General features: G+C 38.0%; 2 protein-coding genes across 2 annotated transcripts in view; one reads left to right on the top strand and one right to left on the bottom strand.

Annotated features, from left to right (window-relative positions):
- LOC141440127 (uncharacterized) overlaps positions 1-8874 on the bottom strand; it is a 265808-nt gene extending 256934 nt beyond the window's left edge. Inside the window, exon 1 of the mRNA XM_074104595.1 lies at positions 8849-8874. The gene's annotated coding sequence lies outside the window, so the exon portion shown is untranslated. The remainder of the gene's footprint in view (positions 1-8848) is intronic.
- Positions 1-25853, top strand: part of LOC141440348 (uncharacterized) — a 145571-nt gene that overhangs the window by 47655 nt on the left and 72063 nt on the right. The gene's annotated exons all lie outside the window — the stretch shown is intronic.

A 25853-nucleotide genomic window follows, 5' to 3' on the forward strand; every position in this document is an offset into this window, starting at 1 on the left:
ATAAATACGATTTTTACAAGCTTTTATTTAGTTTCACCTGTCCCGTTGTCTGTCTACCTGTCTGTCTGTAATCAAATCTTGCAAGTTAAATTTGACCAACTTTTAGTAGTCAGATTGACTTGAAATTTGGAATACTTATGTACATCGCGTGACAATACAATAATTTAGTAGTGACATTCTGGTATTTCAGCCAGGATCGTCTCCGCAGGACGGAACTCTTCAACGGTTAATAGCAGCGACTTGAAATTTGGTATGCAAATGTAGTTTGGGTGACACTGCAAGTACAGTCAACAAAAAGGACAGTCAGAAAAAAGCTTGTATTAGAAATGAAAATTTTATGGTTAGGTAATCCTCGCTAATCCTGCCGTGAAGCAGCAGTGCTTGCACTGTTGTGTTTCGGCGTGGAGAGTAAGACAGCCGGTGAAATTACTGGCACTTGAGGTATCCATTCTTAGGCCTCTAGGTTGGTAACGCCTGGTGTTGCAGATTTTTATGGGTAGTGGTGATCTCTTACCATCAGGAGACCCACTTGCTCGTTTGCCATCCGGTCGAATAAAAAAAAGGTTATTTTCCGATAAAATACGATGAAAGTAATATATGCGCTGAATCTGTAACATCCAATCTAACATCCACATCTGCCCCGATCCCATCCCTAGTCCTGAATACCCGAACACGCTTCCCTCCACGTTATTAACTCTACTTTACTCCGCATTGGATGTATCAGCGAATTTTACTCGTTTTTTCGACACGATACAGAATAGCACGCTTTCTAACTTTTTGTTTTGTGAAATCTTATTTGTTTTATGTACCCTGCGTTTGTTGGTCGTTTATGTGAGTTTTCATGTTGTTTGCGACCCCGTAGTTAGAATATTTCAATTGTTATTCTCCTGTGTTGTGTGAGTTGCGGTTTTAGAGCTTCAATGTCTATTTGAACTCTGGCACCTTTACTTGCACGAATTTCATTTGCCCGAATTTCACTTACCATACCAACGTCTGCCATAATATATATAGAACCGTGCTGTTTTTAGGATTTTTTAAAATGTCATCATATATAATGTAGTAGGTTAGGTTAGGTTAGTTTAATAGCAACTCTGAAGAAATTACTATTTCAGAAATAAATTACTTTATGGCAAATGAAAATTCTAGAAAACGATACATTCGGGCATATGAAATTCGGGCAAACGATAGAGAACCCTCTGGCAACAATGTCATTTTAAAACACGAGCTGTTTCAGTGTATAGCTAATAGGTACTTTCTCAATTGGGCCCAGAGGCCGTATTGTCTAACGTTTCTGATGCTCGCGATTGCAATCAAATGACAGATTTCGCATACAACAACTGTCATTGGATTGCGATTGCGAGCACCAGAAAGGTTAGGTAATACATCCTCTGACCATGAGTTATAGGTTAATTTACACATTGCAGGTGGTAGGACCTTGTGCATGGTCCGCCCGTTGCTACCACCATCTTGCTCGCTTATCCTGCCGTGAAGCAGCAGTGCTTGCACTGTTGTGTTTCGGCGTGAAGAGTAAGACAGCCGGTGAAATTACCACTTGAGGTACCCCATCTTAGTCTAGTTGGCAACGCATCTGCAATACCCCTGGTGTTGCAGATGTTTATGGGCGGTGGTGATCTCTTACCATCAGGAGACCCACTTGCTCGTATGCTACCCAGTCGAATAAAAAAAAAAAAAAAAAAAATGTACTTAGTTGTACATTAGTACTATAGGTAGAGCTTGTCTAGTTACTATGAAATGACGCGTCCTACCACCGCATTTACGCACATGAGCAAATTAAAAATACGGGCGGCGTACACACATACGTATAATTGTTATTGGTCCTTTAGTTCAATGTTAGACTCAAGTGGTTATGGTTTGCTCTCTTACTACTTACTTAGTCATAATCATAATCAACTGATTTAGTTGTGGGACGCGTCATTTTAGCTAAGACGAGCTCTGCTAAGCTAATGGTAAACATAACCCCCGACGCTAAAAGAGGGGTGTTATAAGTTTGACCGCTATCTGTGTCTGCCTTTCTGTTTGTGTGTTTATCTGTGGCCGTAGCTCTTTAACGGGTGAACCGATTTGAATCCGGTTTTTTTTACTTGAAAGCAGGTTTTCTAGCGATGGTTCTTAGACATGTTTCATCAAAATCGCCGTTTTTGAGATATTGAACTTTGAAGTGACAAAGTCGGGGGTTTTTTATTTATTAGAACTGCCCCGACCGTGAATCGAAACCGAAAAGTTTTATTCGTAAAGTCTGAAACAATAAGGTTTACCAAAATTTTACATCAGAATTTAAACGTACTTTGTGAATTTTAGCATGCATTCGACCGAAAATATCCGAATGATAAATCTGCAAGTTTTGAAACTGCATAGCTTTTGGAAAACGACACACGTTTGCAGAATACTAAATATTATCCTTTGTAAGCTTATATTCCGTCTAGCGTGATATTAATGCTGTTTTGTATTGGTAAAAACTTAGTAAAGTTTCATATTGTATTTAGTTGTGAAGAGATGTAATAATAAATTATGTTGTATACTTAAGGGCACTTATCAAAATGCATAAAGTATAAAAAGCATAATGGACGAAACACATAATGGTCGATTAATATAATATAATAGGTCCTCACTGAACTGACGGCATTCTGCTTAGTGGGAACCTATTTAGCGATATTAAGTATCGCTAAATAGGTTCCCACTAAGTAATTAAATATCGAAGTCCAAAATATCGAAGTACAGAGTATCGAATATCCTATGTATGAACTAACCCGTGACACGTTCGAGCTGAGCTCCGCTCAGTTGAGGCGCTTCGCGCCTTGACGCAATACTAAACCTAACCATACCTATTGAACATGAATTACTTACCAAAAATTTTTGGTTCGGTTAGGTTAGAACTGTGACCACAACAACGCACGAGCCGCAGCGGCCGGCGAGTGCTAAAAATGACTAGATTATGTAAAATAAATGCAATTAAGAGAAAGGAGCAATAAGTAAAGCTGATTTGTACTTATGTACGATATTTTAATTTTCGTCATTCAAATATGTTGACATTTACAACTTAGATCTATCGATATATTTACTCATTCGATATTTTAATCAATCGACATTTAAATCTTAGACATTTTGACCATAGATATAACAACTTTTGATATACAGTCGATATTTTAATTTTAGATATTTTGAACATCGACATTAACTGACAGTATTTTAATTTTCGATATTCAAATATGTAACCATTTAGCGTCATGTATGTCGGTGAAATTACTGGCACTTGAGGTATCCCATCTTTGGCCTCTAGGTTGGCAACGCATCTGCAATACCCCTGGTGTTCGTTCGTTTGCCATCCAGTCGAATAAAAAAAATGTATGTCTTGTCTTTCTTCTATTGTTATGTTAATTGTAATGTTTGTATGTATGTAAACTCTTTATTGCACATAAAATAAAAATACAAATACACAGAGAGGAGAACAAAGGCGAGCTTATCCCTAAAAAGGGATCTCTTCCAGCTAACCTAGTTAGGAAAAAACATTTGGTTATGTTTGTATGGCGTTAAATGAATGCATTTTCTTTCTTTCTTTCTAATACAATTTTGACAGAAATTGACATCTTTGCATATTTTTTATAAGTTGAACCAAAACTTACCTAAATCAAATCTATCGACTACGCGATCATAAAAAAATGTTTTATGTAAGTAGGTAAACTCTTCATAAAGTACAAAATAAATAAACGAACACAACCGACAAACGTTGAGATACATGTACAAAATGAGGCACTGAAAATTATGTTATGCCAAATGACCATTAAGTATTTCGTGCATTGTGCTTTTTGAACTTTATTTATTTGGCAAGTTCCCATTACTTAAGTTATTTTTAGAATAACGGCAAGTAGGTATGTAACGGTTAATGCAGGCACTTGAATCGTTTAGTCATCATCATCAGCCTGTAGCATTCCACTAGTAGATATAAGATAGGTCTACCTCAAAGAGCGCCGTTGCGCCCTAGCCTCGGCTCGTTGCCTCCTGGGGGGGCTGCTACGAAATTCGAAAATGGAAGTTCGTATCGTACCGTCCCTACGAAGTTCTAATTTTGCACTTCTTAGTTAGGGCCTGCTTTTACCAGGCAGCCTTTCGCAGATCGTTACTGGGTAATTATTTGAGGTGTAAGATAAATGTTACAGAAATAAAAACACACATTTTGATGTGGTCTGTTTTATTTTGAACATAAGATATGTACCGATAAGATGCTTTATATTATAAGAGGTCGATAAAGTTTATTTTGGTTAAAAAAAGCAAAAATCCAATTTTAACGGTAACGAAAATGAGCATCGAGACCACGAAAAAGAACATTTTGTTTATTTTAAAATCTTATAATGTACTATTTGAATGAAAATCAGATCATAATCAGAAAACGAATAAGCATTATTTAATTAATCAGGTATCAACAGAAATAGACAATCGATATCTATATAAAAAAAAAAAAACTTGACCACGATGACGAATTCAAATTGTCATTTTGTAACCTTTTAAATACTATCTAGAAATTACTTAATTAAAGTAAGATTAATAACTTCAACTCACAAACCAAAACAGTTTTCAATACCTTCCCCCCCGTGCAGGTAAACCAGAACGAAATTATGTTACAACGAAACAACACAACAAATGCTCCTCTAAATGACGAAGTTTTTCTTTTAATATTTAGATATATACATTTCACACGTACATTCAGGGCAAAATAATTCTTGAACCTCGCCAGTTAACAAAATTGGCGACGCACTGGTCATAATTCCTATAACCACACCTGGAGCAAATGGTGTTGACGGTCAACAATTCTTCGTTTAAATCAATTAAATCAATAACGGCATAAACGATTACACTGTAAAAGGCAGAAAATTCTATAAAAGTGTTCTGTATTTTTTCTACTTGTAGGGAAAATCATCTTTTTCGTGGTCTTTAATCAGTTTCGTGGCCCATAGGACCACGAAAATGATGACCACGAAATTGAAAAGCTCTTACTTTCGCGGCTCTGCAGTAAATATCCTATAGATTTGAAGCAAATGAAATCAATATTGAATAACTTAACTGCAAATGACACAGCACCAGTAAAACATTATATTTATTTACCCAATACTTACCAAGTCCCAACCGTAACGAAAATGACGCTCGATCTTTGACGCAAATCTAACTGAACCTTTATTACATTAATTATAGATAAATAATTATGACTTGCGATAAACATTATACTTTATATTGACGCAGTCTTATTTCCAAAGTTGCTTATAGTTAAAAAAGGATTTACAGGAGGTTTGACCTCTTTTTTTTGTTTAAAATATACTTAATAAGTGTGGCTACGAAAATGATGGTGTATTTTGGAACAACGGGAAATGTAGAAAAAAATAGTCTTATCAATGTCCTAATTTTTTTATGTTTGCATGCATGGTATATCATATTATGAACATTCAATCCATGTTTTAAACAGCAAGTTTTTCTATACCTTGTATTTTTTACAATACTACAAAGTAATCAGGGATAATCCGAACCTGACCACGTAACTGACTTTTGTGCAGAAAATTTAAGTTATTGTGGAAAAAAAGATAAAATAGAATAAAATGTATTTACCACAAGTTTCAGTGATAATATCCTAAGCAACTTAAAAACAATAAACGATATATTTCTAATTTTATAACTGAAAATTTGAGTCTGAACACAATTGAACCTCTCGAAATAATAACCCTACTCCGCTTGGTCGAAGGGCGTCCTACACTACGTTTGCCGAGACGTGGTCTCCACCACGACCCGGGAACCGTTTAATGTTGTAGTTTCAATTATCATGTCTGATCTTTATCGGATATCTTATGCCAAACAAACGTTGGAACAAACCAGCGCTGGCCCTGCTTGACGGTACGACTAGCAAAAAGGGGCAGTGATTCTAAAGCCGAGTTTAGACTTGCAAGAAAAATCGTGCAAGTTCCATTACAATGCGAGGCCGTAAAGCCAACGAGTTTGTTGTGGTCAATCGAGCGCCGCGATGTAATGCAACTTGCACGATTTTTCTTGCAAGTCTAAAAACAAATACAAATAACTTCGGCGTCGAGACCCTTGGTCCGTGGGGCCCTGGCGCTCAGAGTCTCTTCAAAGATCTATCGAAGAGACTCAGAGATACCACAGGAGACCGAAGAGCTGGCAGTTTCCTCGCTCAACGCATCAGTCTTGCGATCCAGCGGGAAATGCTGCCAGCATCTTTGGTACCATGCCGCAGGGTCCATTTTTAGATTTAATATAATTTTAGTTTATTTAATTTTATTGTACATAATATACCTTATTTAGTCGAATGAATATTAAATATAATAAATATCATGGGACACATGACACCAATTGACCTAGTCCAAACTAAGCAAAGCTATAGATAAATACATACTTAAATACATATTAAACATCCAAGACCCAAGAAAAAAAATAACTTTGTTTCGCTTGAAATATGGTACAAGAGGTGTTAATTAAAAGACAATATTGGTATTGGCTAAACTCGGCTTAACATTCCATGCACAACTGCACAAGGACCTACCCACTGGTAGTGGTGGTGGCTGGTGGTGGTGGTGATTTTCTGAGCTTCATGTCCTTCAAAGAATGTGAAGTTGCACAAATTAAAAATATTTGGTTTTAGAAAACCGATACGACCGATACGGTACCAATACGGTACCATCACATCGCATCGCATCTTCATCTTGCATCCTTATGTACATTGACATTTTAAAGCAGATTTACCCCATCTCACCAATGGCATACAATTACTTGATTATCTACAACAGACGAGTCTTCAAATTATCAAAATGTTCACCGTGTTTGGCGTTCTTTACCTATTACACCAACGTGGACCCACTCCACCCCACACCCGTAAATACTTGGTAACTTGCAAGAGACGTGCTTAAAATCACACAATAAGTTAGTAAAACCTCGATTAAAGCACTTTAAATTAATAAATGTGTACACGCATGAGGAATCTCGCTGAAAAACTTGTCTTTGTTAATGAAACAAAGGTGAGCCTGGGGCCACGTTTGTTAACAGCAGATTATTACTTTGAAGAAGAAGAAGAAGAATGATTTATTTGCCAACACGAACAATACAGGATAGGCACACAGAATACAAATAACCAATAAACTAATATAGAATGTGTTTGCCAGTTCTTTGCACTTGTCAAATTACTTTGCTGTACTTACATTGCTGGCAATTATAACTTTGTTACAAAGTTAACAAAGTGTGAAATTTAGTTTATTAATTAAATTAATGTCATGGTTAAGTTACAGAACTATACGTTACTTTAACCTCCCTTAAAAAAAGCTTGTCTGCCGGTAACACACTGTATGTATACTTTATAAGCTTAAGCTGGCAACACTCGGTAAATATCACATGGCCAGTATTGCCAGTCTCTGGCACGCAAAGGAGCAGAATGTTTGCTGTGTGGCCAGCCGCGAACTGTATAAATAGACAGTGGAAGTCGATTGAACCGTACTGACATGGCTATAGGCATATTAGCAAGAGCTCTCTAGCTCAGTGCTCTAGGTAAATGAAGAGTCCTAAAAGTCCTTGTGCAAGGTCCGCCCGGATTGCTACCACCATCTTGCTCGTTAATCCTGCCGTGAAGCAGCAGTGCTTGCACTGTTGTGTTTCGGCGTGGAGAGTAAGACAGCCGGTGAAATTACTGGCACATGAGGTATCCCATCTTAGGCCTCTAGGTTGGCAACGCATCTGCAATCCCCCTGGTGTTGCAGGTGTCTATGGGCGGTGGTGATCTCTTACCATCAGGAGACCCACTTGCTCGTTTGCCATCCAATCGAATAAAAAAAAAACACTTATTTGAGCTTTCTAGCTCATCTGGAACTGGGTTAGAGTTTTGATCTCTAGGTGAGTCAGTGATAAAAATGACGATTTTTGTATGTTAATTATCTAAATAACCGTTTGAGTTATGAAATTTGGAGCACATATTTATCTCACACGTCTCAATAAATGAGCCAAATTTGACATGTTTATGTGAAATAGTTTGTGAGTTATGAGCGGGTCAAAAGTGGCACCAAATGGTTCGGGCAAAATCACACACGGTGCTGCTCTCAGTTCTGTTAGCTTGAACTTGGCTTGACACGCTACCGCGTATCTAGATAATAATTGCTTCGTCATTATGTAGGTCGTCACTAATATTGTTTTTGTATCGCATTAGTTGCTTTATGTGCCGATAATATAAGCGACCGTCAGTACATTATATTATTATATACAGGGTGATTCGGGATACGTGAGCAGGACCAATCCTACACCCTAAGTAATTGATAATGGGTCATTCACAATCGTTTATGAGACGGGATATCAGTTGGGCGTGTAATTTAAATCTATCTATCTATCTACCTTTAAACGAGCAATTCTTGTACAGAAGGATCCGTTTATAACGACGGCCAAGGGACCAGTGCTATTACATCGTACTAATCGGACGCCGTACTAAACGATTGTTTGTTTGTTTATACTCTTTATTGTACAAAAAGGAAAAACAAAAAGGTTACATAAATAAAAGTAAAGTACATTCATGGTGGCTCATATTAAAACCAAACATATGCCTATAGAAATATAATATACTACATTGTGTATTATATTTCGGGGATCTCGGAAACGGCTAAAACGATTTCGATGAAATTTAGTATGTGGGGTTTTCGGGGATGAAAAATCGATTTAGCTTGGTCTTATCTCTGGGAAAACGGCTGTGTTCGAGTTTTATCTCGAGCAGAGATCGGTCTCCCAGGTACTTAGTTATAATGACACAAGTATTTGTTAACAGAATCCATCAAAATCCAATAATCTAAATGTTACCAACCTTACTCAAAGACGCTTCGTTCCGAAGTGAGTCAAATCAAAGGACAACCGAACGCAAGTGACGTAGCCCTTCTTCATTCACTTTGACATAAGCAACAGTGTTGCCACTGCCAAATAAGTCATTATTGATGGGTATTATAAGAGCGCCAAAGTTTTCAATAAAATTTGTATTCAACATTGAAAAAAAGCTAATCACACTTCTACTGGGTAGTTTTAGTAGCCATAACTAAGTAATCCTACAACGTCGTCGTCGACGTCGTCACTGGCTGTGGTAGTGGTGATAGATGGGTTTGTGTGATTTGTGTGTTCTTACAGTGTGGAGATGGAGGACCTGCATGAACACGCATATTTTGTATAAACTTAGCTATCATAAGGTCGCGGCTGAGCTAAGAATTTCTGTTACTTCATTGATATGGACCTCCGCAAAAAAACGCCTGAGTCAAGTAATTATTTAAAATTAATTAGGTATATTAAGACAGCTACAAACAGCAACCTTTACAAACTTTATAAGAACCTACTTGGAGACTAGGACGAAAATCAGAAAATAAGATGCACTGCGACCTTTGCTGAGAAAAGATAATATACAATACATTGCTACAGTAGCAACACAATCTATTTCTCTGCCACAACATAGAAATATCACGCTGGTCTCGAATTGTGAAATATATATAAATATGGCGCAGACTCTGACGGCCATGATGTATGAACCACGCCATATAAATAGACCTGAGAAATAGGTCGAGGCTTTGCGTGCATGGAAATATATAGTTTATTTAGCGCAAACCCTTGCGGAATTACCGTTTGTTTGTAGCAGGTGTTTTTAGGGTTCCGTACCCTAATGATGCCAACAGGATAATGCTATACTTCCGCTGTCCGTCTGTCCCAGAGTCGTATCTTTTGAACTTGTTTTTTCTTTACGAATACTAACTTAACTCTGGTTGATATGACATTTATCATTATCATCATCAAATCAACCGTAGGACGTCACTGTTGGACATGGACCTCGCCTATAGACCTCCAGATGCTTCGGTTGGAAGCGACCTGCATACCGTCAGCAAGCGGTTTTAACCAGGTCATCCGTCCAACTTGTTGGTGGACGTGCTACGCTGCGCTTGTCTATAAGCTGTCTCCATTCGAGAACTTTTCGACCCCAACGGCCATCTGTTCTCCGAGCTATATGGCCTGCCCATTGCCATTCCAACAAGCTAATTCGCTTGGTTATGTTGGTGACCATTGTTCTTTTACGCATCACCTCATTTCTGAGTCAATTCTGTAGAGATACCACGAGCGTAGCTTCAGATGAAAATGAAGCCAAAGAAAGAAAAACAGGAATTACGAATACCCCTTAACCACCGTTGGTTATTTATAATTCTATTACCTACCTCCCATTGATGAGAATACTAATTCCAGAAAAGCGTTTTAATTACATAAATGTACTGTTAAGGAAAGGACCCTCCAGTAATCTTTTAATTTGAACCATAACATTTCTTAGAAAATTTTAATTCCCCCGTTATACTCCTTTAAGTGTGTATTGAGTATCATTATAGTATAATTACATTATAAGGGCTTTGAAGTGGTATTTTGGCAACTGGATTATTAAAGGAAGGGTTTTCCGAATTTAAGGAAGTGCTTCGTTCCAGCCGAGAGTGAAGGGTGTCGTAAAGCGAATATTTTTGGACAGTTTTATACTGTAGCTGGTTTCAGATCATTTATTGATCCTCAAAGTTTAATTTTTAAATCAGTGTATCGGACTTGGCGGTGTAAGGCACTTGTCCCACCGCCGACGATGAGCGAGAAGCGAGTAGAGCGAGTAACTAGAAACGAGTGGGTGAGCAGCGAGAAGCGAGTGTAGTTTTGTCGCTGGCTGTAAGCGAGTGTTCGAGTGCGACGGGAGATTACTCGCTCCACTCGACTCGCTCGTGCGGGGCGGCCGCCAAGCTGACATCGCTGAGCTCAGCGAGTTTTATAGCTCTTGTCGCTGCGACAAAAGATATAAGAGCGAGTTCTTGCCGACAGTGTGAACAGCCAGCGATCAACTATTAATATATGTGTCTCTTTTACTCACACAGGATCTTATATCTTTTGTTCGTTTCTTGAGCGAGAAAATAGTCGATAGCTAATCGTTTCCTCGCTGGCGGTGAGACAACTGCCTTATCGCTGTCTCTTGGTACGGGGGCCTTGAAATAATTTTTGACATTTATTTGACATCTCTAAGATAAACATTTATTAATGTGCCGTCAACAATTTTGCCATCCATTCCAATAAAAAAATGTATCGCAACATTAAAAATTACATTTAATTTGTATGAAAAAAATGAAATTAACAGTGGTCATATTTTTTATAAGTGGCAGAACAAATAAATAAATAAATATCATGGAACACCTGACACCAATTATTGACCTAGTTCCAAATTAAGCAAAGCTTGTCTAAGGATACTAGGCAACGAATAAACATACTTATATAGATAAATAGAAACTTAAATACATATTAAACATCCAATTACCCGAGAACAAACATTCGTATTATTCATAAAAATATCTGCCCCGGCCGTGATTCGAACCCGGGACCTTAAGCTTCGTAGTCAGGTTCTCTAACCACTTGGCCATCCGGTCGTCAAAAAGTAGCTCAGTTATGCGACTAGAATCGAACCCTGGACTTAAAGCCCCTATCATGGCCAGAGACTCCCTGTATAGGTACTTCTTCTTCTCTTTTAAAATATGGCTTTTATGTCCTAATTAATAGGACAATTTCGCCAGTGTCAAGGTAAACTCTCTTTGAGAGAGACGTTGTACAGTAATTGTAGTTTTTGCAACTTGATAGTAAAATTCCAGAAACCACGTGGAGACACGAGAGCAATATAGGATTTTGGGATCACTGTACACTGTTAAGGTTAATCGCCGCAGAAAACACTATCAAATTAAACTTCAACTAGACAAAGAAACAGAAATAGCAAAATTAGATATTGTCTACATTCGCCATCTTCGAATGCTACAAATCGAATACCCCTGTATAAGTTATAGATCTATGAACGATGACGACGACATCGACTGAGCGACAAAAAATCAGGTCGTCAAACGCAAAGCCGTGATTGCCTAGTGGAAAGCCGTGGTGGCTTAGTGGAAAGCCGTGGTGGACTAGTGAAAAACCGTGGTGGCCTAGTGGTTTGACCTATCGCCTCTCAAGCAGAGCGTCGTGGGTTCAAACCCCGGCTCGCACCCTCTGAGTTTTTCTAAATTCATGTGCGGAATTACATTTGAAATTTACCACGAGCTTTGCGGTGAAGGAAAACATCGTGAGGAAACCTGCACAAATCTGCGATGCAATTCAATGGTGTGTGTGAAATTCCCAATCCGCACTGGGCCCGCGTGGGAACTATGGCCCAAGCCCTCTTGTTCTGAGAGGAAGCCTGTGCCCAGCAGTGGGACGTATATAGGCTGGGATGATGATGATGATGATGATGAAACGTATGCGGTAACGAATAATTTTGTGTGTAGAGTGGGCCTAATTTTATACCGCTGAGTTCCTATTATTTTAATCTTCCGTCTCAACAAATCTGTACGTGTACGGCACATGTATGAAAGGTCGTCCTTCTTCTCTTCCACATCAAAGAATATATAGGTTCAATTGTCACTAAATGTTGCACAATATACTGCTGCGTTTCGTTATCACGGTTCGTATGTAAAAAAGCAAGTGCTCGAACCAGTCGGCATCGCACGGGATGATGGCAAGAGACCGGATGGAATGTCCCTAATACCGTGGAAAATGGTTCGGGTGCTAGTGTGGGACGCAACCTGCGTGGACACTTTAGCCCCATCTCATCTCCAAGGTACAATACACAGGGCCGAAGTTGTCAATAAGCGCAAATATAGTGGTCTTGATGCCGGATACAACTTCATTGCCTTCGGGGTCGAGACGCTCGGTCCGTGGGGCCCTGGCGCAAGGGGACTCTTCAGCCAACTGGCAAAGAGACTGGTCGACGCCACCGGAGACAAGAGGGCTTGTAGCTTCCTCGCTCAGCGTCTTGGCATCGTCATACAGCGAGGAACTGCTGCCAGCATTCTTGAAACCATGCCACAGGGGCCTTTTTTATTACTTTTTAATTATTATTATTAAGTTTTTATTGTTTAAATCATTTATTATAAATGTATTTAATTAGATTGTTATTGGAATATTGGTTACTTCCTACTATTGATTAGTTGGTTATTTAATAAAACGATAATATAAAATGAAAGATGTAATTTATGGTATTAAAAATATATCTATACCTAATAAATTAAATGACAACGAAATATTTACAAAATGTTCATTTTTCCGCTCTTTTAATAAAGTATGCAACCTCGTTGCACGAAAGCCGGAAAAAGCAAGTTAAAATTAGTATAGGTTATAATGTGAACCTCTGCAAAGCAAACATCCGAATTAATCATTTAGGTTACAGATAATATACTCAGCGGCACTAAATTAGGCCCACTCTTCATACAAAATTACCGATTCTGCATACATTTGAGGGCCAGATTTTTTGCCACTCAGTATATTACTGTTCTTAACTATTACGTAAAAAAATACTTTTCGAAATTGCTTCAGTCATATTTCAGTATAATGATAACTAAATATATAATACACGCAAAAAAGTATTATATGCACTCATTTGGACGATTAAAAAAAATCGACCATTATCAAGAATCGTGTTAAAATGTCTAAGGATCAAAATCAATAAATGCTAACCTATTTATTAAACCCCGACTCCATGTTTTCACTGAAAAACCTTTCTAGAGTGAGAAATTATTTCACAGCGACCCAAAGGGAAATTGAACTGATATCGGAGTTAATTAAACAATTTGACGCCTCGGAGGATTCTGAAACAAATGAAGCCTGAAATTCTAGGTATTAATGGGTATTGTATAATAAGTTATTGTGTGCCTGTCTCAGACAGGGCATTCAACGTTCCGTTTTAATGATAGTTTTGTATTTAATAGTGGATATTTACTGTTTGCTTGGTATTGTTGGAACAAATGATTCCGGTCAAGCTTGGCAAGAGGCTTTGGTTTTGTGTCGGCTGTCTTTTGTGTTGGCAAGAATTTTAGTGTTAATAATGATTTTGTTAGTTCAGATGTTTGCTTCTAAAACGCCGCCCAAATGGGAGCCGAACTACATACAGAGGCTGCATACAGAGGGTACTATTAACAAATTAATTATTTGTAAAAATAAATAACAAAGTGGATTTTATTCACATATCTCTAATCCTAGCGATTAAAATTTTGGATTCTCCTTTCAAAACCGCGGGAATATTAGGATATTTTTTTAAGAGGGCTACTGCCATTATGTGTTATCTCAGACGACGTACAGCTACCAATACATCAAATTTTATCCAAATCCGTTCAACCGTTTCAGCATTAAGAAATAACAAATGCACATGTATGTAGTAGGATAGTTATAATTAAGCACGAATCCGATTTACACTAAGATGGTTTTTGATGAAAAAATCTTTTATAGTCTATTCCTGCTTAAACATTTTACCCACCCAGTTACGTAAGCCGCGTAAAACATACGTCCGCTTTTAAAAGTACATTTCCCGTCCAAGATTCAAAATGCAAATGCAAAGGCGAAACTTTCCTCCCGCCGACTTAAAATGACAATGTAGGCCGCGACTCAGGAATAATAAAAAATGTCTTCCGCCAAGAAACTTAAGAGAAAAAATTGCTCTCATATTTCAAGAGTTGAAATTAGATAGGCCTAAGGACACTTATAACTCCCCTTTAGGGTCCGGATAAGAAATTGCTCCGCAAAACTTCACTGAATGTTGATGACGATTTGATTTCTTTTCGGTTGTTTTAGAATCGCCCCCTGTTTCAAGGGTTTCGGGAAAACAATTATAACTAGGTGACGGAGATGAAAATTCGTAATTTTTTCCGTTCTCTCAGGCACTTCCTTTTGTTTTTGATTGAATTGACAGATGATAGGGCTCGTGGAGGATGGAGTGGAAAATGGTGTAATAATGAAATGTTTTGTGCTTGATTTTTTCCAGTTTTTACTGGAGGCGGGGCAACTTTTTTTTAATGCATATTGACTATAAAACTTGAAAGAAAGAAAGTATGAAAGAAAATATTTATTTGCCGACAGTAACGATAAAACAACCTAACATTATTTACTTTTATTTGTTCTATGTTTGTCCCTATGTTTGTTTTATGCGTTAAATAAATGTATTTTCTTTCTTTCTTTCTAACCAAGAAAAAGTTGGAAAACCCCCGACTGTCACTTCAAACTTAAACGGGTGGACCGAATTGAATGCGTTTTTTTTTATTTGAAAGCAGGTTTTCTAGCGATGCTTCTTAGACATGTTTTGTCAAAATCGGTTCAAGGTTAAAAAGACTGAACTGACGACAGAATAAGTGTGTAACCTGTAACTTAGAGTATTCGATTGCCTAATTTCAAAGTTGCGCTGCAAATATCGAATATTTTACAAGCTTTTATTTAGTGTCACCTGCCCCGTTGTATGTCTGTCCGGTCTGTCTGTCTGTCTGTAGTCAAATCTTGCAAGTATAATTTGACCAACTTATATTGCAGGCACTAATATTGCATACTACTAAACCTAAATCACATATTATAGTGTACATACTGTGCCTGAAGCTTAACTACACACGCTTTCTTATAATGACGAGTGACCACATAAGAGGTTATCCCGAATCTAAAGCATTCTTACTACAAACATGTGACAAAATGTTACTTAAATTTATTTTCCCTTTTTAGTTCATTTATTTTTTCTAATAAAAGCTTGTTTTTAAAAAGGTTTTTTTTTCTATTAATTTTTTTCTGAATACTTTTGGTTTAGAAAACACAACTTTTGGCACATCTCTCTTTGCACGTTTTATTCTGCGTGCAAGACTTATAATCGTAGACAGGCGGAGAAAAATGGCTGTTACTCTGGATAAACTGGCCACGTATAATGTTATGTTGCGGATGATACAACGGGGAAAATAAGGAAACTCTTGAGGAAAAGACGAATAAGACGCGCGCAATTTAAAAAAATGCTGTTCGTATTGTTAGTTTACATGTGAATGGTCTGACTTGCAAAGTCGGTTTGAAATAAAATTAATTAAGTAATTGGATCTCATGTGCGCTTTGTTTTAGGGTTCTGTACTTACCTTAAAAGTAAAAACTGAACTTCGAATTTTCGTTTGTCTTGTTTTACAAGCTTTTATTTAGTTTCACTTGTCCCGTTGTCTGTCTGTCTGTCTCTCTATCTGTAATCAAATCTAGTAGTTGGCTTGACTTGAAATTTAGTATACTCATGTAAATTGCGTGACAATACAATAATCTGGTAGTCCAGTCAGGATCGTCTCCGCAGGACGGAACTCTTCAACGGTTAATAGCATCGACTTGAAATTTGGTATGCAAATGTAGTTTGAGTGACAATTACAAGTACTGTCAATAAAAAGTACAGTAAGCAAAAAAAAGCTTGTATTAAAAATGATTTTTTTTTACCCAAAAACTTATTAGATTTTAGGTCAATAAGCCGCGGTGGCCTAGTGGTTTGAACTATGGCCTCTCAAGCTGAGGATCGTGGGTTCAAACCGGGCTCGGATCTTAGAGTTTTCGAAATTCGTGTGTGAAATACATTCAAAATTTCTACGAACCAAAAGGTGAAGGTAAGCATTATGTGAGGGAACGTGCATAACCTACCTTTGAAGTTATTCAATTGTGTGTGTGAATTTTCCAATCCGCACGGGCCTGTGTAGGAATTACGACCTAAGCCGTCTTAATCGTAGTAGATACCTTCGGTAGTACACCCTCGTACAGAATTGTCTAAAAATCGAAAAATAAGTTAATATCATAACTTCGATAGTACAATAAGGATCATCATCATCATCATCCCAGCCTATATACGTCCCGCTGCTGGGCACAGGCCTGCTCCTCTCAAAATGAGAGGTCTTAGGCAGTAGTTCCCACGCTGGCCCAGTGCGGATTGGGAACTTCATACACACCAATAAATTACTTCGCAGGTTTGTCCAGGTTTCCTCACGATGTTTTCCTTCACCGTAAAGCTCGTGGTAAATTTCAAATATAATTCCGCACATGAATTTCGAATAACTCAGCGGTGCGAGCTGGGGTTTGAACCCAGGATACTCTGCTTGAGAGGCCAAGCCACTCCGCCACCACGGCTTTATTACTCGGCCACCACGGTTTTTTTCTACTAGTTTGAAGTTGGTGCCTCAGCACGAGCCAGCTGGAGTGGAACTGTAGTCGTCTACTTCGCCTATCATCATCATCATCATCATCCCAGCCTATATACGTTCCACTGCTGGGCACAGGCCTCCTCTCAGAACAAGAGGGCTTGGGCCATAGTTCCCACGCGGGCCCAGTGCGGATTGGGAACTTCGCACGCACCATTGAATTGCTTCGCAGGTTTGTGCAGGTTTCCTCACGATGTTTTCCTTCACCGCAAAGCCCGTGGTGAATTTCAAATATAATTCCGCACATGAATTTCGAAAAACTCAAGAGCTGCGAGCCGGGGTTCGAACCCACGACCCTCTGCTTGAGAGGCGATAGGTCAAACCACTAGGCCACCACGGCTTCCTTCACCTATGCTACTCGTATATTATATTGTACTTCATTCACTCCTGCTGCCTCGTGCTGCTGAGGCACCAACTTCAAATTAGTAGAAAAATATTTCCAAAGTTTTAGAAGTCGGTTCCATTTGATGTTGTAAGTTTTTTTTTAATTCATGTTGTTTAGTGATTTGTAGCCAAAATGCATCTCACAACGATTCCATTAAGCACAAACATGGCATAGTTATATTATTTTATAACAGCGTACCGGTCTACGGTCTTCTTTATCAGGTCCAGTTCACCAAATGACACTTTCTGAGTCTAAATACTTCAGTTGGTGTTAAAAAGGCCAAAACTGTAGGTGTGCTTTTAAAATTTGAGGGTTGCCCTCGATTTCTCTAAGATCCCATCATCAGATCCTGACTTCGTGAAAATTGGACCACCTTGAAAGTATATCCTTTAGAACGAAAAAATGAAATTCGGCCCACAATTGACGGAGTTATCGCGTAACAAACACATAAAAAACATCGGTACAGACGAATGAGGGCTATCGTTTTTTGTCTCACTAGATGGCGCACTGTTGCGTGAGGTTTTTAAGTGTGGCTTTCAGAGTCTGTTATTACGGGCGTGAAAACAAAGTTTAGTTTAAAAATATTTAAAACCTGTAAACCGTACCATAAAAATATCCAGGGTTGCTTAGTCCCGTTTCGTTCGGAAAAAAAGGGAGGACAAAAGTTTCCGAAAGACTTCGTGAAAACACGGACATTCATTGCCCCGTAAGCATAATCCATTTAGAATTATTCAAAAATTATTCTAATTATAAATAAACCCGCGTAGCTCACCCAAAAACTATGAGATTTGACATTTCGGAGACCTCACGCTACACTAGCGCCTCTAGCGGCGAATTCATTCGCGATAGCCCTCATTAAGAACCTCCTCATATTTTGAAGTCGGTTGACAAGTGGAATTATGCCTGTGTTCTACCGAAGGTACGATTATTGGATGATAATGATGACGAGACATTAAAAAATGCCACCATAGACCACTTTCACAATGTATCAAGTTCTCTCTCCCACATATTTGCTATTCTGCATAATTCAACTGGAATCGTAAGCGGCCATGTCTTTGTTCAACCATCCTGCTAGACCCTTTCAAACAATAATCATGAATGTAATATTTAACAGCTTTAAAGGCAGTACGATAACAATCGCGTTGGGTTCCCTAATATATTATTTAGGGTCCCAGTTAGGGGTGGGATCTGCATAAATATGTTTAGTTGTAGTTTTGCATAGAAGATGTTACAACCGTAGCATTGTCACATTAACAGTACTTCTGTTTACACTATTTCTTTCAATTTCCTCAGTAATGGCGCTGGTTTTAAGGGCAACCAAGAATACAACAGAATAATTATAAAGCTAGACTAAACTAAACATGTGGAAAGAGATGTCACATGTAAATTAAAAGCGTAAAAAATATTGATTTGTGATCGTTAAGTTTTATGACTTTAAATAAATGTATTTTCTTTCTTATTTGATTGTATAACACTTTTTGTGTACAAAAAACACAGGCGAAAGGCGAGGTGTATACATAATATTTATTTCGGAGTTCTTGGAAATATCTCAAACGATTTCGACGATATTAAATGTTATTATAACGGATAACTCACGTCTTAAACCGAGTTTAGCTCGACATGTTTCGGGCTATTTCTTAGCCCTTCCTCTCAGGAGCACGCGAACCGGCGGCTGCCGCAACACGCACACTACGCGCCACCGCTCTGCTCGCACGACACTGTGTCGTGAGAGAAAGGGCTAGCTAAACTCGGTTTAAGACGTGAGTTGCTATGTAGGAGTTTTCGGGAGCGAACAATCGATCTAACGTGGTTTTATATCTGGGAAAACGCTTGTTTTTGAGTGTCTTAAACCTATATAGTAGTATAGTATTATGCCGCAGCGGCCTAGCGGCCTAGCGGCATCCACGGTGAAGGACAAGTTCGTGAGGAAACCTGCACAAACCTGTGAAGTAATGTTGCGTGTGATCCGCACTGGCTCCGCGAGGGATGGGAACTAAGCTCAAGCCCTCTCATTCTGAGAGGAGGGTTGTGCCCGACCTGTGGGACGTATATAGGCTAGGGGTAATAGTATATGCTTGAATTCCTATATTTAAACCATAGAAGGGTTACAATTTTAGCTCTAACAGGAATTAATAACATATACTCCTGCTACATTTCACTTTCCTGCTGTAACACAAGAAGGGTGTTTGTTGTAAACCACTCTTAGATTAATGAGATTAATCGTGAAATATGATCGTTTTGTGCGTCGTTTAGGGAAGTTCCTTGTTACCGAAGTATTGTTCGATTTGCCGGGTATAACCCGTTAAATCGCTGCCGACTTGTTTTTATGACGATCACGATTTGTGCCTGAGGCATAATAGTCTCAAACACGAAGATATATTATTACCAAGGTTCGGATTTTTCATCGCAAGGTAGGATGATAAAAAACTATTCATAATGATTGGCATAATAATAGTACATTGTGTCTTAATGGCGGTAAATAAGGAATTACGAACGAGAGTCTATTAGAAGTCGATGACTGAGGGCTTTAATGAGTCGATGTTCGTAATTCTAGTATCGCCCGTGCGACATACTACAATGTTTTTCATCACATTTGCGAGTAAAATTGTATATTTGTAAAAGAAAAACTAATATTTTTTTTAAAATTGCCGATTCCGCTAACTGCGCTCTTGGCAGCGCCAGCTCCGCGCCGCCCTCCTCCGCAGCATGTGCATGGCGTGCGTGTGCAGCGCGCGCACGGAGCAGCAGCACGCCATGCAGTAACAAACTTGGGCTTCATGACATGAAAATTACCAATGACTCATTTACCGACCACGGGTTTTATGACAAGCACATTAAGGTCGAGGGTTTTATTTGGGGGGTTGCAACCAAGGTAGCCTGCATGTTACGACACTGTTTACAAGCAAGTGTGATGAAAAATAATTTTGAAACACTCATTCTTGTCCTTAGCTACATGCTCTTAGGATATAGGATATAACAGGAGCTTACTTAATGTTTATATTATTCTTATTACTTGGCCCATAATGTAATGGTATGGCATTCAGCACTTTTATTTAGGTATAATCTTTTGCTGATATTTAAATAAATGATAATGAGTATGAATGTACGATTTAATAAATAAAAATGACTAAAGTTAATTTTAATATCGACTCAATAGTTTTCTATAATCTTACCGTGCGGTGAAAAATCCCAACACTGGTTATTACAAAATCTTTGCAATACAGGAAATAGAAAATAGAGGATGTTACTGAACTAGTGAGATACACCATTGGCATCATCTGCACTTAACATCAGGTGAGGAGGGGTCATTCACGGTCAGTAATATGTAAAAAAAGGGCAAGTGCGAGTCGGACTCGCGCACCGAGGGTTCCGTACAAACCTGTAGGTAGTAACTTTAAAACTATTAAAAGTATTTATATAACATGATGTAACTAAAAATTTACGATTTACGCAATTTTTCTCTTATCTGTGCTATAAGACGTTGCTTCATACTAAATTTCAAGATTCTGTGTTCACAGGAAGTACCCTGTAAGTTTTGATTCCCTTGCGAGTTTCGAAAATTTGCGGCATAAACGGCTGAATCTTTTGATTGCGTTGGCTTAGAAGTTTGATTTTTTCACAGCTCCAAGGGACAGTAGACCTGAGTATTTGATATAAATTTCAGCTAGATACCTTCACGCGCTCCTGAGAAAAAGGGTTTTGACAGACTGACAGACAGACGGACGGACAGCAAAATGATCCTATAAGGGTTCCGTTTTTTCCTTTCGAGGTACGGAACCCTAAAAATGAGTATTTATTGCTTAGAGACCATTTTATCCCTTGTTCTCATTTACTTTTTTATTTACATTTAATAGGTATCTTTTTAAGGCCTACATCGTAAGTTGGAAAAGCAACTTGGTGATAACTATTTATATCTAAAAGTTAGTTACAATTTATATATTACTACTGTTATTCAATCTCTAAGGTACTATCAAATCATATAACACACATAAGTACACGTAACACGCTCAAACCACTTCAACAGTATGTATCAGATGAGATTCACGCTAGAACTCGGTTTCGTCCAAAACACCCGAGCTTTTGGTTTCGGCGAAAGCTCCTTCGACACCACTAAATTGCGGGGTAAGCTTCTAAGCTCAGTTAACTGACAGTGGGCTTAACTAAAATACACTTTACACGAGCTTTATTATTACCCCCCAAAATAAATGGAGGCGGTCTTGCTTTAAGTGCGACTGTATAGCTCGTGTTTGATTCTTATGTGAGAACATTTTAAGTACATAAAAAAAGATTGAAAATAATTTATTTATAACAGCAGTGACACATTACACAGGTTTAAAAATTACATAAGTAGTTGCCGCAGTATAAAAAGGTACCGGCTCACCACCATCATCATCATCATCATGTCAGCCGAAAGACTTCCACTGCTGGACATAGGCCTCCCCCAAGGCTCTCCACTCAGACCAGTCTTGTGACCGGCTCAGCATATGCTGGTTAAAACCAGCACTGGTCTTCCGCCGGGCCACAGAAAAGTGATTTACGAAAAGTCACAAAAACAGACACATAAATAGTTCCTAGACTAATAACGTAACCAACAAAAAGTTGGAAAACTTAGACTTAGACTTTGTCACTTCAACGGCTGAACTGATTTTGATGAAACATCGCTAAAACCTGCTTTCAAATAAAAAAAACTGCATTAAAATCGGTTCACCCGTTTAAGAGCTACGCTGCCACAGACAGACAGACAGACACACATAGCGGTCAAATTTATAACACCCCTCTTTTTGCATCGGGGGTTAAAAATATTAGTTGGCTGTACAACCCACGTTATTATGGCCACGAAATTTGTAAACATGATTTTTTTTTGTACTATTGTACTTAATAGGTGGTTAAATGATCTTTTAAATAGGTAGGTTCGTGATATTTTTCTCGTTGAAAGTGTAATATTTTGGAAAATCTTTAACATGGGCTTTTAACAAATTAGGCTTATTTTTTAAAATTTTCTGAAATTTAGATGGTTTCAGACTAATTTATATTAGACGAAATGGTTTAAATAAAATAAAACACATCAGAGGCCGTATTGCCTACCGTTTCTGACGCTCGCGATCGCAACAAATGACAGATTTCGCATACAAAAACTGTCAATTGATTGCGATCGCGACCGTTAGAAACATTAGGCAATACGGCCTCAGGTCAGGACATAAAAAATATTTGACCATTCTTAAAGACTCACATAACACTTTTGTTTTCTTATAATTTCATATCAAATGATTTATGCGAGTACGTGTAATTATGCCTGTACACCTTACCTTCCATTTTTCCTTTGAAAAGTAATTAAGTTTTCTTTTCTTAAACCTTTTCTTAGACCTAAAAAATCTAGACGCAAGTTTATTTAACTTTGTAAGATTGTTATTAGCTGTACTTTAAAAGTTAGCCTTTTACCCTCGACTCGGCTCGAAGTTACTAATTAATAAACTCATTGAATAAATATTGTATATATATGTTGATTTAGAGTTAAATACTAGATTAGATTAGATTAGATTATTTATTCATTCAGTATAAAATTACATCATAGTTTTTATTTATCAGATAGCGTTGTCAAATGGTTATACTACATCAATGGTAAATATTTTGGTTCAGAAGAAGCAGGCACGGATAGTGAATAGCATGCTTTACGCCGTGTTGCCATCGCAGTCTTTTAACAAATATAGGTGTAGCATTTCATACGTTGGTCGTTTGTCTGATAGAATTTATGGTATTTTAAAATCAAACAATGTTAAGGTAGCCTTTAAGACTAACAACTCTTTGTACTCTAAACTTTGTAACCACAAAGAGAAGGTAGATAAAGGAACTAGATCGGGTGTATACAAGCTCACTTGTAATGACTGTAGTAAAGTATATGTTGGACAGACATGTCGCAGTTTTAATGCTAGATTTAAAGAGCATGTTTCGGCATATAGGAATGAGCATCCTGATAAGTCGAATTTTGCCAAACATTTGTTGGACTTAAATCATTCTTCATCGGACTCAGATTCGTATGAAGTGTTACATTATTGTGGCAAGGGGTTTCGTCTCGATGTCTTAGAACGCATGGAGATAATTAGATAGGTACAACAGTATGGGGTCTATTATTAATGAGCAGGTAAATTTAGTTTCATCTCCCTTGCTACGGCTTGGATCCAATTTCAGCAATGGTAATTAATAAAACATGCCTTGACAGTAAATAAATAAAAATCAAGGTAGTTTTGAAGGACGGTTAAAATTTATTAATAATTTGTGGGTAGTTTTGTTTTATTAAAAAAAAACATATGTGGGTACTTGGGGAATTACAGTGACAAATTTTTAACGGTGGTTGTGGTTCGTTAGTCTAACAACTGGTAGCATGGTGTACGGTTGTGTCACTCTGAAGATGAGCTCTGGTTGAGTTCGAAACGCGTCAATGTAGTGTGGTGGTGGTGATAGATGGGTTTGTGTGATTTGTGTATCGTAAGGTCGCGGGTGAGCAAGGAAATTCTTTTAGTTCATTAACGTGTCATTTCACTCTTGTTCTGCACTTTAAGGAGTACTTACACTTTAAAATATTTCAATCTCTCCTTACTATTAATTGTTTGTTGAATAAAGGTAGGTTATAGAAACAACTTTCAGAATTCCTAAAATTTTGAAATAGAGGAAACGGAAAGAGAACTTAATACTTATCACGCGAGATGGAAAAAACTCACGTTAGGTTGTCAATAATGAAGAAAACAACGCCTTCTCTTTCCCCCTAAAAGTGAGACGTAAAATAAGTTTATAATAACCTAACCTAACCTATCGAAAATACAAACTGTGATATGGATGTACAGAAAAACCAGAAAAAGAGACCAGCACTGGGAATCGAACCCTACACCACCGCTGGACAGGAATCTAGACACGAATTTTTCGTATGCATACATATCTCAGGTTGCTTATTTCTACTACGCTACTTAACTTCTTTCTGGTTTTTCTGTATTTTCGATATGGTTTCACGGGATACCCGTAAAAGTAACAAATTTGGAGTTGAAATAAAAAATACAAAAAGACTCCAAAAACCAATCTAACCAACCTAACCAACAAAAGTTGGAAAACCCCCGACTTTGTCACTTCAAAGTTTAATATCTCAAAAACGGCTGAACCGATTTTGATTAAACATGTCTAAGAACCATCGCTAAAAACCTGCTTTCAATTAAAAAAACCGCATTCAAATCGGTCTACCCAAACGGGTGTCTTAAACAAGAGCTACGGTGCCACAGACAGACAGACACACACACAGACACACAGTCACACATAGCGGTCAAACTTATAACACCCCTCTTTTTGCGTCGGGGGTTAAAAATAAAGTCTAAAGTGCGCTCATAGTGCGCGTCTTTCCTATGCAAACAACAAAAGTGAAGAGTTCGCAATTTTGTAATCGGCCTTCATGTGAACGTATAGTTAAATACAAAAAGATAGATTCGGCTAAATTAAAGTTACAATAATATATAGGCATACCTACACGATTTCTTTGACTTAAAATTATGGTCACCTCTACATTATCGTTAACCTACCTATCGGTTACTTTGTAGTTGACTTTACAGATAATGACATAATTTATTTTAACCAATTTTCTTTGGCAATCCACATAAACGAAGTCATCAGCAACTAGTAAATAATCACTAATCGAACTCGAGCTTGACCATTTTTTATGCCTTCCTCGCTCAATCTTCAAGCCGCACGCGCATAAAGTGAAGTAAATCGCGAAACCAATTACTTGGAAACGAACCGTTATTTTTTATGTAACGCCAGGACTTTTATTAAACTCTCCCTTTGGGTTTGCTTGCTTGATGTTACATTATACGCCACTTATTTCAGTTGCTGCAATGAGTGCGACCTGTACTATAATCGTCTCTTGCTAATTTGCAATACTTTTGTTGCTGTGCGATGTGGCCCGTCCATTGCCACTTCAAATTACTTTTTTGATCTATATCGATGATTTGTTCTTCGGATTTGCCCTAGTTTTTTCAACAAGTCACAGTAAAGATTTTGCCAAAACGTCGTCTACATTTAACCTTATTCTAATAGTGTGTGATACTTCAGAAGAAGGGCCCTCTGAAGACCTAGAAAATACCCATAAAAGTTGTTTAATGGTCGTTTCACTTGATTTACGATCAAATAGGGAATAGCATATTCCGCTTTATGAAAAACTTTAACTGGGAGAATGCTTTTATTTTCGTTTTCACTATTGCTTGTGTACGTAAAGTAACTACCGCTTGCAGAGTAATATCTTATATTATTTTAGACGACCAGATGGCCTAGAGGTTAGAGAACCTGACTACGAAGCTTGAGGTCCCGGGTTCGATTCCCTTGTCGGGGCAGATATTTGTATGAAAAATACGAATGTG

The sequence above is a fragment of the Choristoneura fumiferana genome, chromosome 22, assembly GCF_025370935.1.
Source record: "Choristoneura fumiferana chromosome 22, NRCan_CFum_1, whole genome shotgun sequence".
Taxonomy (NCBI): domain Eukaryota; kingdom Metazoa; phylum Arthropoda; class Insecta; order Lepidoptera; family Tortricidae; genus Choristoneura; species Choristoneura fumiferana.